This window comes from Oryctolagus cuniculus, chromosome 2 (genome assembly GCF_051225735.1).
Source record: "Oryctolagus cuniculus isolate XC-2025 breed Fujian yellow rabbit chromosome 2, ASM5122573v1, whole genome shotgun sequence".
NCBI lineage: Eukaryota > Metazoa > Chordata > Mammalia > Lagomorpha > Leporidae > Oryctolagus > Oryctolagus cuniculus.
Genome location: NC_142868.1, coordinates 100,553,531 through 100,566,135, shown reverse-complemented (window position 1 = coordinate 100,566,135; position 12,605 = coordinate 100,553,531). Strand labels below are relative to the sequence as shown.

At 39.7% G+C, this 12,605-nt stretch overlaps 1 pseudogene; it reads left to right on the top strand.

Moving 5' to 3' along the window:
* Nucleotides 1–2,209: 2,209 nt before the first annotated feature.
* LOC149127942 (vesicle transport protein GOT1B pseudogene) lies at nt 2,210–2,619 on the top strand (annotated as a pseudogene).
* Nucleotides 2,620–12,605: the final 9,986 nt, after the last annotated feature.

Below are 12,605 nucleotides of genomic sequence, written 5' to 3'. Positions count from 1 at the left end.
CAGGCCACAGAGCTATGGCGCAGGCTGGCTCAGGCCCTCCTTTCCCCCAGCCTGGGGAATCTCTGCCCCCTAGCTGAGCGGATTTCCAGAAAGCACAGCTGTGCCTCTGCTTCTCTCCTTAGTGGGCGGGTGAACCAGGAACTCTGCAACGTGGAGCCGGGTAGTCTCCCGCAGCAGGAGACAGTGACTGTCTGAAGGTGACACCTGAGGTGGGCCTGCTTTTGGGTGGGCTCTGGATGGGCATCTGTGCTCCTGGGCCTGTGGGGCTACTCATCGCCTCCTGGCAGCACTGGGAGCTGGAGTCCTGGTGGCAAGGAAGGGTGAGTGAGGAGCAGTGAGCTCCGAAATTGGGAGCGCCGAGGTCTTTGGAGTCTAGCAGTGCAAAGAGACAAGCTCGCCTCCTGAGTCACTGCTGGCCAGCTTAGAACTCACCAGAACCTTTAATTAACAAAAACAGCGTATATAGTGGTGCGATGGGGTGGGAGCACTTTACTTGAATGAGCTGCATTTGTGAATTCTTCAGAAACCACCCACTCCCTACTACTGCAGCCTTAAAATGATTGGTAAGTGGGGCAGCACTGTGTCCTAGCGAGTAAAGCCACTGCTTGCAGTGCTGACATCCCATATGGGCACCGGTTCAAGTCCCGGTTGCTCCGCTTCCAATCCAGCACTCTGCTACAGCCTGGGGAAGCGGTAGAAGGTGGCCCAAGTCCTTGAGCCCCTGCACCCACATGGGAGGCCCAGAAGAAGCTCCTGGCTCCTGGTTTCAGATGGGCACAACTCCAGCCCTTGCAGCCATTTGGGAGTGAACCAGTGGATAGAAGATCTTTCTGGCTGGCCCTCTCTCTATGTGTAACATTACCTCTCAAAATAAATAAATAAATCTTTTTTTAAAAAATTGTATCCAATGTTGTGAACTAACTGTGCATATACAATTAGTTAAGAAAGAAGAATAACAAAAAATAATAAGGAAGAGCAGAATGAGGAGGGGAATGCTGAGATAATGTGGTACAATAAGAGAATGAAAATATTTCAGAGCTGGCACCATGGGATATTGGCTAAAGCCGTCTCCTGCAGTGCCAGCATCCCATATGGGCATCAGTTCTAGTCCTGGCTGCTCTTCTTTCAATCAAGCTCCCTGTCATGTCCTGGGAAAGCAGTAGAAGGTGGGCCAGCTCCTTGGTCCCCTGCACCTGTGTGTGAGACCCAGAAGAAGTTCCTGGCTCCTGGCTTCAGATCTTCATAGCTCTGGGTGTTGTGGCCATTTGGGAAGTGAATCAGTGGATGGAAGATTCTCTCTCTGCCTCTGCCTTTGCCTCTGCCTCTCTGTAACTCTGCCTTTCAGGTAAATAAAAATATCTTAAAAAAAAAAAAGAAAAAGAAAGAAAATGGTCCAAGGAGAAGAAAGTAGCAAAACAGCTGAATGCTGTTGCGAGTTTAAGATAAAGGCAGGGAAGTGACATTGACTTAGACAAGATAGAAGTTGTTGGTGATATTGCTTAGCACAGCTTCTATGAAATGATGAGGATAAAGTCCAGTTAGAGCAGACTGATGAGATGAGAGGATAAAAAGTGAGGGAATGAAAGAATGACTGTAGAAAGCACTTTAGGGAAAAAAAGGAGAGAATTGAAGTTGTAACTCTAAAGGAGGTGTGATCAAGGAAACATCTTTTTCTCTTCCCTCCCTCCTCTCCCTCTCCTTTTTCCTCCCTCCCTTCCTCCCTTTTTTCCTTCTTTCCTTCCTTCTTTTCTGCATAAATACTTAATAGAGAAGGAAATTTTTTGCAGAAGTAGTTGAGGGTGTGATCCAAAACCCAAGTGAGAAGCCTATAGAATCAGGAACACATCATCTGTTGAAAGAGGAGAGAGAAGGTAGAATTTATATGTGGGGAAGGTGTCTTGCATGGTAGCAATATTAGAGAGTTCCCAACTCATTCATTATACTTGCTCAATGAAGTATGAGCCAGGTCATCAGTAGACAGTAAGGGACAGTCAGGGGTGATACAAATTTGAGGAGGAAAAGGGTTTGAAAAAGTAATATGGATAGTGGAGAAACCAATGTCCTTGGGAAGTATAGTGTAATACTCACCAGTGTTGAGTGCCCATTTGAGATCTGAGATTACAAATAAAAATGGGTTCATTTCTCCTGACTCAGCTTCCCACCATTGGCATTCCTAGCTGCTGCCACTGCTGCCCTTACCACCACAGCCATGATCTCCTTAACAGACACCCAGAAAATTGGAATGGGATTGCAGGATTTGGAGTGTTTTTCCTGTTCTTTGGAATGGTTCTCTTTTTTGACAAAGTGTTACTTCCTATTGAAATGTTTTGTTTGTGGCTGGCTTGGCTTTTGTAATTGGTTTAGAAAGAACATTCAGATTCTTTCAAACACATAAAATGAAAGCCACTGGATTTTTCCTGGGTGGTGTATTTGTAGTCCTCATCGGTTGGCCTTTGGTAGGTGTGTTTTTCAAAACTTATGGATTCTTTCTCTTGTTCGGGGGCTTTTCCTGTGGTGGTTGGCTTTATTAGAAGAGTGTCAGTGCTTGGATACCTCTGAAATTTACCTGGAACTAGATCATTTGTGAATAAAGTTGGAGAAAGCAACAATATGATATAACAAAAAGTGAATTTGAACTCATTAAAATATTATTTATAAAGTTCTTTGAAGAATATTCAGCACAAAATTAAATTTCATGAAGTAGCTTTTAATGTTCTTTACAGAGGTTTAAAATGCGTAGCCTACAAAGTACCAACAGCAGTTAGCAAAGAAGCAATGAAAAAACAGGCCTTCTAATCAAGTGACCGGAAGTCAGCAAGCAAACTGAGGGAGAGGAAATCATGTTGCAATGCGTATTGAGACTCCTGAAGGCTGTCTTCATTGTTTCCACCATGTATGAAACATAGCCATCTTCGAGAACTGTGGTGCCTGATTTTTTTTTTTTTTTGCAAGTTCAGAAGCACCCATAGGCATTTGCTTTGTAGAAATGTCCACTACAATGGCAAATATATTTCCAATGCATTGTACCTTTGAAAGTGTTGCATGAGTTAGATTGGATTATGTCCTTTTGATGTATTAAAACCAAGGGAAACCCAGTTTTCATGTATGAATTGCTTTTTTTTTTTTGTAAATATGTGGTTAAAATAAAACTTTTATGCTCTTTCAGAATCTTAGTTTTTTACAGCCAGATGTAAATCTGAAGTTTGTAATAGTCTTTTTTTCTGGAATAGGCAGAGGTCTATTAGTTCTCTTGCTTCCTAAATTACAGCTGACTATGGACTTTTCTGGTCAACCACACACTCTGGAAGTGTGGATGCTTCTTTGGAGTCTGACCTCCTGAGTTTCTGTATCCTTCATTACATGTTAATATTTAATAGAAAGCATTTTTGACCACGAAGAGGTCTGTTATGAAACTTGTCTCATTAAATATTCTTCTACTTAATGATACCAAATGATGCAAACCAAGTAGATTTTTCTACATCATGATGTGATTTTTCTTCATTCTTTTATTTTTTTTAATTTTAGCAGTGGTTTTACTATTTTGTTTTTAATTAATTAAAATTTACTTTTTTAACTTTTATTTAATGAATATAAAATTTACTTTTAATAATGTTTACTTTAAGACATATAACATTAAAATGTTAAACTTATAACTTATTAAAAACAGTTCATTTAATCTGAATCTTCATTTATTTTCACCTTTTTCATAATATACAAAGATGAGTATATATGATGTATGCTTCATATGATCATTCTTTGGGTTAAGGAAATGGAAAAAAATATTTTAAGTTCACATCCTAAGGTTATTTTATTAGAATTAAACTGGCCATAGTTACCTAAAAATATGACACTAAAAAAAAGGTGAGAAGTTGCTGATTGACAGCAAGAAACAGCGGTTGTTTCTTTTATAATAGATGTGGAAACACATTTCAACAGGCACAGCACTATTTGTTTTATCATGAATGTTTGTGCTATTTATTTTTAAACACTTTCAAAGCTTTTTAACACATAAAATCCTAATTGAAATTTGTGGTATTATTTACAAACATGTCTACAAACTATATTACAACTTGTATTATCTTTAGTAAATCTTTTAATGAACATAGAACTCTTAACCTTGTTCATCTGAAGAAAGAAAGACTTGGTACATAGTCTGATGATTCAGTTTTGGGGATTTCTGTCTTTTTGGGAACTTTCATTTGACTTAAGATGTATCTGTGAAAATGGCGATACATGGAGACTCCCACCTCAATCCTTCATGGAATAAAAGACCTCAAGTTGTGTCTAATGTTCTTCAAAAATTAATATCCTCACTTGGGCAGTGTCAAATATATATACATTGAATGTTGTCTTATATAGGTGCCCTGTAGGGCTCTGTTAAACATATTTTTGACTGATTCATATCATTTACAGTGGTTCAATTATTTTCAGAGTAAGAAGAGTATCTGTTGATGTAAGGCATATCTATATTGTTTCACTTCTTTGTAGACATGTATTTCTTATAAAATGTTGCACTGTAACAGAGATACCTTTTCAACAAAAATATAAGAATAGAAAGAGTAGAGGGAGGAAGAAGAGTGGGAGTATGGGCAGGAGGGAGGATAGGGTGAAGGGAATCACTGTGCTCCCAAATTTGTATGTATGAAATGTATAAAGTTTGTACACCTTAAATTTTTTTAATGAATTGTTACCTTGCATAGTGATCATGCTGGAAGGTTATTTCCTGATGCCAGCAGTTTACCATTGCCCAAAACTTCTTGGGTTTGCTCTTTTATAATTGCATTCAAAGTTAACTCATGCACACTGTTAACTTTATGAGTATGCATTGTTTTAAAAAAGAAAAAATATATTTTAGCAAGCTGATTGTTTTTAGCATTATTTGGCCGTTTCCAAAAATTAGATCTGATGTAATGCAGAGTGTATGCAAATGTCTTTGAAAGCAATACCAAAAGAGTATTTTGAGCAGTGGCAGTGAAGTTCACAGAATGAACTGTGGCCTTCCAAAGGTGACTACCTTAAAGGAACTCAGCTCATTTGAATGTATTGAGTTTTGGATGTATTTTGTTTCATTTTTTAAAAAAGGTCACATTATTTTATAGTGTCAGAAGGAAGAACCAAGATTAACATAATTTCTTTGGTTTTTCTATTGCTTGTTATTATGTAAAAAGTGAGTGACAGTGCAGAAAGAAGACTGTTATAACTGAAGAGTGACAACCGAGAATTTTTGATCATTAAATCAGATTTTATAAACAGTGGAAGGAGCATGGACTTAAAGCAAGGCATGCTTATTCGGTTTTGTCAAATTTTACAAAAATATGTGATATATATTTATACTAAAACTATATACTCCTTAGATTTAGGAAAGCAATCAGTTAATGTCTTTAGCAGATTAAAGCAGTATTAAATACAGGTAAAGGTTGGAAATTGTAGAAAACTGAAAGGAAACAAAAGACAAAGTTACTGTCTATGGTAGGGAATAAAAAAGTAAGATATTATAAAATTATGTGTATTTTCTTCTCTTTTACATAAATCATTTGTGAAAAGTATGCTAAATTTTTTTTACAGGAGTGATAATTAGGATTTATTTTTCAATATAATTTGGAGACCCTTTGTTACCCAAGTAAAAATGACAAGTTTCTGTGCCTGTATTCAAAAAAAAAAATTTTTTTTAAAGTAAGGAAAACACAATGAGCACCCATGCACCTTCACTAAGTTCAACACTTGCTACAGTTTTGTGGGTTTTGCTTCATCTATTTATGTGTGCATTTTCTGTGAACCACTTCAGAGTTGCAGACATCATGACAGTGCATACTCAGAATGCCTGCCTCAGAAATAAAAGCCAACATTTATAGTCTCAATGATCACCATTTAGCCTCCTCGAAATGTGCCTGAGAAGTCAGCAGAAATTGCCCCAAATTCTTGGGTTCCTTCTACCCACGTAGGAGACCAGAATAAACTTCCTGGCTCTTGGCTTATGCTTGGCCCAGACCTAGTTATTGTGGGCATTTGGGTAGTGAACCAGCAGATGGAAGATATTTCCCTATCTCTCCTCTTTCCTCTTTTCTCTCTCTCTCTTGTGCTCTCACTCTCACTTTCTCTCCATGTGTGTTGCTCTCCCTTTCAAATGAATGAATGAATAAATGAATAAATGAATGAATGAATATTTGAAAAGATACAGTTCAAATAGTGGAAGAAAAATGCCATGTAAGGAAACAGTAGAGGAATTGTATTTAAAATTTATCAAAAATTTAATCAACAATAAGAAACTCTTCAATTTAAACAGTTGATAAATATCTGAAAAGTCACTTTCTTTTAAAGATTTTATTTATTTATTTGAAAGGTAGAGTTACAGACAGTGAGAGGGAGAGTCAAAGAGAAAGGTCTTCCTTCCATTGGTTCACTCCCAAATGGCCACAATGGCTGAGCTGTGCCAATCTGGAGCCAGGATCCAGGTGCTTCTTCCTGGTCTCCCATGTGGGTGCAGGGGCCTAAGGACTTGGGTCATGTTCTGCTATCCCAGGCCATAGCAGAGAGCTGGATTGATCACTTTCACATCAAATATACATATTAGAAATAAATGAATAGATGCAGCGAACTGGAGCCACTCTTGAGCCCTGATTTCCAGCTTTCTTTCTTTTTTTTTTTTTTTTTTTTTGACAGGCAGAGTGGACAGTGAGAGAGACAGAAAGAGAAAGGTCTTCCTTTGCCGTTGGTTCACCCTCCAATGGCCACTGCAGCCAGTGCGCTGCAGCCAGCGCACCACACTGATCCAATGGCAGGAGCCAGGTGCTTATTCTGGTCTCCCATGGGGTGCAGGGCCCAAGCACTTGGGCCATCCTCCACTGCACTCCCAGGCCACAGCAGAGAGCTGGCCTGGAAGAGGGGCAACTGGGAGAGAATCCGGCACCCCGACTGGGACTAGAACCCGGTGTGCCGGCGCTGCAAGGCAGAGGATTAGCCTAGTGAGCCGCAGCGCTGGCCCTTCTTATAGATTGTCCTCTAAGCATCTCGTGAAGACAAATAAAATTGACAGTCTCATTTGTCTCTACTTTGAACAAAGCTTATTCATACTTGCAGACCCTGGGAGGCAGTGGAAATGTCTCAAGTAAGTCTTATGCCTAAATGTGAGACATGGATTGCATTCTTCACTTCTGGCTTCAGCCTGGTACAGTTCTGAAAATGCACATTTGACAGCAATCTCCTATTAGACAAGATCCCCTCTGATAAATCTTGTCTAGCAGAATACCACCTAGCACTCCCAGAATACTAGCTTTTTTTTATTAAAAAAAATCTTCAGTAAATGTCCCAGAGAATATTCTGTTGAGACTGATTTTTATCACATGCTATAAGTCCATTGTAAAATAATTGCTAAAGAAGTAAATGTTAATCTTAACACATTTCAATCTTAAGCATAATGCTCTTTTGAAAAATAATCTTTTCACTCTCATGTCCAGCTGTAGATTAGCTTTTTCCAAAGTCTCATGTTATATGAAGTCAATTTTTTTCCAAAGAAAGTTGAAAATTGTTTCTTTTTCAAATTGCTATCATTTTTTTCTATGAGACTCAGGAGTTTAAAATTCTGCCTATGGGGTCCATCGATGTGTTGCAGTAAACTAAATCTCTGCCTGTGGTGCTGGTATCCTATATTGGTGCAGGTTCATGTCCTGCCCCTCTTTTGATCCAGCTCTTTGCTATGGCAAAGAAAAACAGTGGAAAGTGGCCCAAGCACTTGGCCCTCTGCACTTGTATTGGAAACCCCCAAAAAGCTCCTGGCTTCTGGCTTCAGATCAGCCCAGCTCCAGCCATAGTGGCTGTTTGAGGAATGAACCAATGGATGGAAAACCTTTATCCCTGTGTCTTCCTATCTCTCTCTGTAACTCTACCTCTCAAATAAATAAATAACATCTTTAAAAATTCTTCATTTTGAAATATTGTGGTATCATAAGGAAGCCTTTTTGTTCTATGATAATAAATTCCAAGAAATTAAACAGCTCTGCCCCTTGAACACAAATAAAAGACTTGAAATTCAACATATTTTAGGGTTAATTCCTAAATGTGACTCTTAATAATAGCATAAAATACAGACTGCATATCATAAGAGGCAGTCAAAATTTGTTTATCAAGTCACATTTAATACTGACTGTAGTTTGAATACTATAAATGTAAAAAATTGTGTATAACTTATAACCTCAAAGAAAAGTTACTCTGTTGTGATATAATTCATGTATTACCAAATTTATAAATGATCCAAAGTTCAGAACAACCATTGACAGGTAGATTAATTGTAGTGATAGAGCATAGGAGGACATGTCTATTGAAAAGGGAAGAGTCTCAGTACAAAGAGACTGCTGATGATCAGTGAGATGGTGAAGAAAGAACCAGGAAGATCAGCATGGCTTGGGACAATTACATAAGGAAATGAAGAGCTTGAACTAAAAGATTAAAAAGCCGGGGCAGGCACTGTGGTTTAGTGGGCAAAGCTGATGCTTGCAATGCCAGCATCCCATATGGGTGCTGGTTCAAATCCAGCTGCCCATTTCTGATCCAGCTCTCTGATGTGGCCTGGGAAAGCAGTAGAAGATGGCCCAAGTCCTTGGGCCCCTGAACCTGTGTGGGAGACCTGGAAGAAGTTCCTGGCTCCCAGCTTCAGATCCGTGCAGCTCCAGCTGTTGTGGCCAATTAGGGAGTGAATCAGCAGATGGAAGACCTTTCTCTCTCTAACTCTCTCTCTCTCTTTCTCTCTGCCTCTCCTTATCTCTCTGTGTGTAACTCTGACTTTCAAATAAATAAATAAATCCTTTTTTAAAAAAAAGAGATTTAAAAGTCTATTTCAGAAGACTATCAAAGACCTGGTGACAGAGAGGGAGTGCTACAAAGAGTAAATTGCTAGAGGAGATCACAGAAATCAGCTCTACCCTCTTGAAATGAAAGGGCTGAAATTTTGTTGCATCATTCAAAAATGCTTTATATAAATCTCTGAAAATCTTCTTCACAGGAGACTAGCACTGAAAGTCCTTCCACTGAAAGAGGCAGAAGAGATCAATTGCTATGTAATCTGTTATGCTAGCACTGGGAAACTTTGAAAGTATTGAAATGTTGTGCACATTACAGGGTAAAAGGGCACACAGGACCACATCCTATGTGAATAAACCCAATGCTAATCAAAATGGGGAAAAACTGTTCTGAGGTACAACCTCAAGGATGGATATAATCTGGTATAGGAAACTCTTGACATGGCAGATTTAGTACAAGAATTTAGCTGAATTTTGAAAGATTCTATATAATGTACAGTAACTTGTAATTTTGCTTTTCATGAGGTTGTGTGGCCCTCAGTGTGAGGTTAGAGCATAGATATGAGTCTACTACAGCTACTGAGTGAGGTGATCCCTGAGTATTTATTTACATGTCACTGCAGTTTTGTGTTCTCTTCTCACATTAATAGTTTATAGAACTCCAGTGAAATGCTACAATACCATATTTCTCCATGAAAAATAAGTCTGTGAAGATTCATGATTCATTTGTCAGTGAAGATCCACTCAAAGTGTTAGTAGTTTTATCCATAAACTTACACTTGATAAATTAAAAATGGATTATCAAATTATACAGAGGCATGGAAATTTGAAGCTGTCAAGTTCTATATGGAAACAATAAAAAGTGATTTGGGAACCCAACTTAACAAATGTTCTAAATCACCTGAAATTTGCTCTTATTGTGAAAGATAAAACTTTAGTAAAATCTGAATAAAAGAAACAAATAAAATATGCTGACGATTAGGGAATTATAATGAGAAGGCATGAACTATACATTAAGTGAATGCAAATTCACATATCAATAAAACAGAGGAAGTACACACCTATAAGGGTGTTAACAATATAAAACATCAATGCCAATGACTATGGTTTAGAAGTATACAAAACACCAGAAAGTCTTATTCATGGCAAGTGAGAATATATAGTGGTGCTTTACAAGATATCTTGACATGCTCTCATAAAGGCTACAATAGTATCAACATACAATGCAGCAACCATGTCCCTATTTATTTATCCAATTCTCATGAAAACAAACTTATGCCCACATATAACCCAATGGCTTTGTTTACCATGACCTAACTTTTAAGACATAAAGATTCTTTCAGTAGGTTAACAGATAATCAAATTGTCACACTAGGTAAAGACTTGTGAGGCAGAAGATCCTTAATGTGCAGCCGCTTGGCATGGGGACCAACAGAAAAGGAAGAAACATAAAGTGGACACAGATAAATGGCACAGAGACACCTGAAGGAATGCATGCCTCTCAGACAAAGGACAGATGTCACCAAATGCTCATATGAGCTGAGACACAGGGAATGGAGAGACTGCAGGACAGAAACAAAGTCACCCTGTAGGTCAGAAAGGTTAGAGACACTGAAGTCCTGAAGTGGGCTATATGGACAAAGGAAGCAGTCATTCTTGTAAGTGGTAGACTCATTCAGCCAGCACATGCTGCAGGCACAATTGACAGAGTCTTCTAAGAGCTGGGCTGGATGAGAGATAAAGATTCTTCAATGACAAAAGCTAAAGGACTGACAGGGTTAACAGTCACATAAAATGGTATACTTCAGAGAATATACTGGTTTCAGGATCATGATTAGAGACACACAGAGTCTGGCATAGTTACAGGCACATGGGGTTGGGGCCATTGGGAGGCAGATGGGGTCTACAGGTATAGGATGTAGAAGCAAAGGTAGGAGTACCTGGGATTCCATATAAATCAGTTCTTGGAGAAAATTTATATGCTTCAGTGAATATGTTAGAATCAAAGGCAAAATCAATCATTTTGGGTTCATTCTTTTAATTAAAATAAGAAACATAGAAAGAAACAGAGGGTAGACTGTGGCATAGCAGGTAAAGCCACTGCCTGTAGAGATCCCATATGGGTGCCGGTTCAAGTCCTGGCTACTCCACTTCTGATCTAGATCTCTGCTATGGCCTGGGAAAACAGTAGAAGATGGCTGAAGTGCTTGGGCCCCTGCACCCACATGGGAGACCTGGAGGAAGCTCCTGGCTCCTGGTTTCAGATCAGATCAGCACAGCTCTGGCTGTTACTGCCATTTCGGGAGTGAACAAGCTGATGGAAGACCTCTCTCTCTCTCTTTCTCTCTCTCTTTTCCTCTCTCTCTCTCTGCTTCTGCCTCTTTCTCTTTGTAACTCTGCCTTTCAAATAAATAAATAAATAAATCTTTAAAAAAAGACTGTCTAGGGGCTGGCTCCGTGGCACAGTAGGTTACTCCTCTGTGGTGCCAGCATCCCATATGGGCACTGGTTCTAGTCCCGGCTACTCCTCTTCCAATCCAGCTCTCTGCTGTGGCCTAGAAAAGCAGTAGAAGATGGTCCAATTGCTTTCCCCTGCACCTGCATGGGAGACCAGGAAGAAGCACTTGGCTCCTGGCTTCAGATCAGTACAGTTCTGGCCATTGCAGCCACCTGGGGAGTGAACCAGCGGAAGGAAAGCCTTTCTCTCTCTCTCTCTGCAACTCTACCTGTAAAATAAATAAATAAAATCTTCTTTAAAACAAAAACTAATAGCACAATAAACAAAGAACATTGAAACCTTTTCCATGGGCTAGAGCTCCTCTCACAGTCTCTCCTCAACAAATGTAGTGGAGATGTGGTCAGGAAAATAAAACATATAAGGAAAAATTTTTAAGAAGCTAAATTGTCAATATATGAAGATGACACTATTATATACAAAGATAATCCAAAATGGTCCAAAAGTAAATCCAAACTGATAAGTGAATTAAGCAAAATTACTGGATTAGCAAGCAATATATGCAATCAAGTGGGTCATTACGTGCTAGCAAGAAACAAACAGGAAGCAATTGCAAGTGACCAAATACAGACCAGTGTGGGGAGCACTCGGACTAGACTAAATTACTGAAATTAAGACTTATTCTATGCATCTGCTCTCCCACAATATGGCACTGCGAGAGGAGTAAACAACTTCTACACAGCTGCCTCCGGTTCAGCCAATAACCTGCAGGAGCTGATCCTGCTCCTGATTGGAGGAGAGCAGCATACTCGGCGTGTGGGTAGCAGAGTTGGGATTGGTGGAAGAGGACTATAAAGGAGGAGAGAGACAACATGCATCAGGAACATCCGGATAACATCTGAGCAGCCCCCGAGAGAGCCGGCCGGTGGTGTGCCCTTCCCCCACGGAAGTGGGGAAAGTGGCAGGGGGAGCCGCCCTTCCACGGAGGTGGAAGGATGGCAGCCAACCCGGGAAGGACCAGCAGCAAACCCGGGAAGGGCCGAGCAGACAAAAGAACAGCGCAGGGTCCAGTGTCATTCCCCCGTGAAGAGGGGGAGCGACAGACCAGGAAAGAAATTCTTAAGGGAAATGAAACAAATGTAATATCTTTAAATATTCTTCATATATATTCAAGTGACCTAAGGGCAGAATAGAACAAGACTATGAAGACAAAGAAAGACCCTGGATCCAATAGACATTTGTAAGTTGCAACTCATGAGCACTTTGTTGTTGCAGTTTACAGGACCCCAGTGCATGGGGTCACCAGGGAGGTGACCCAGCCCCCTGCTGTCTGCAGAGTAAGGCCATAGGAGGGTGAG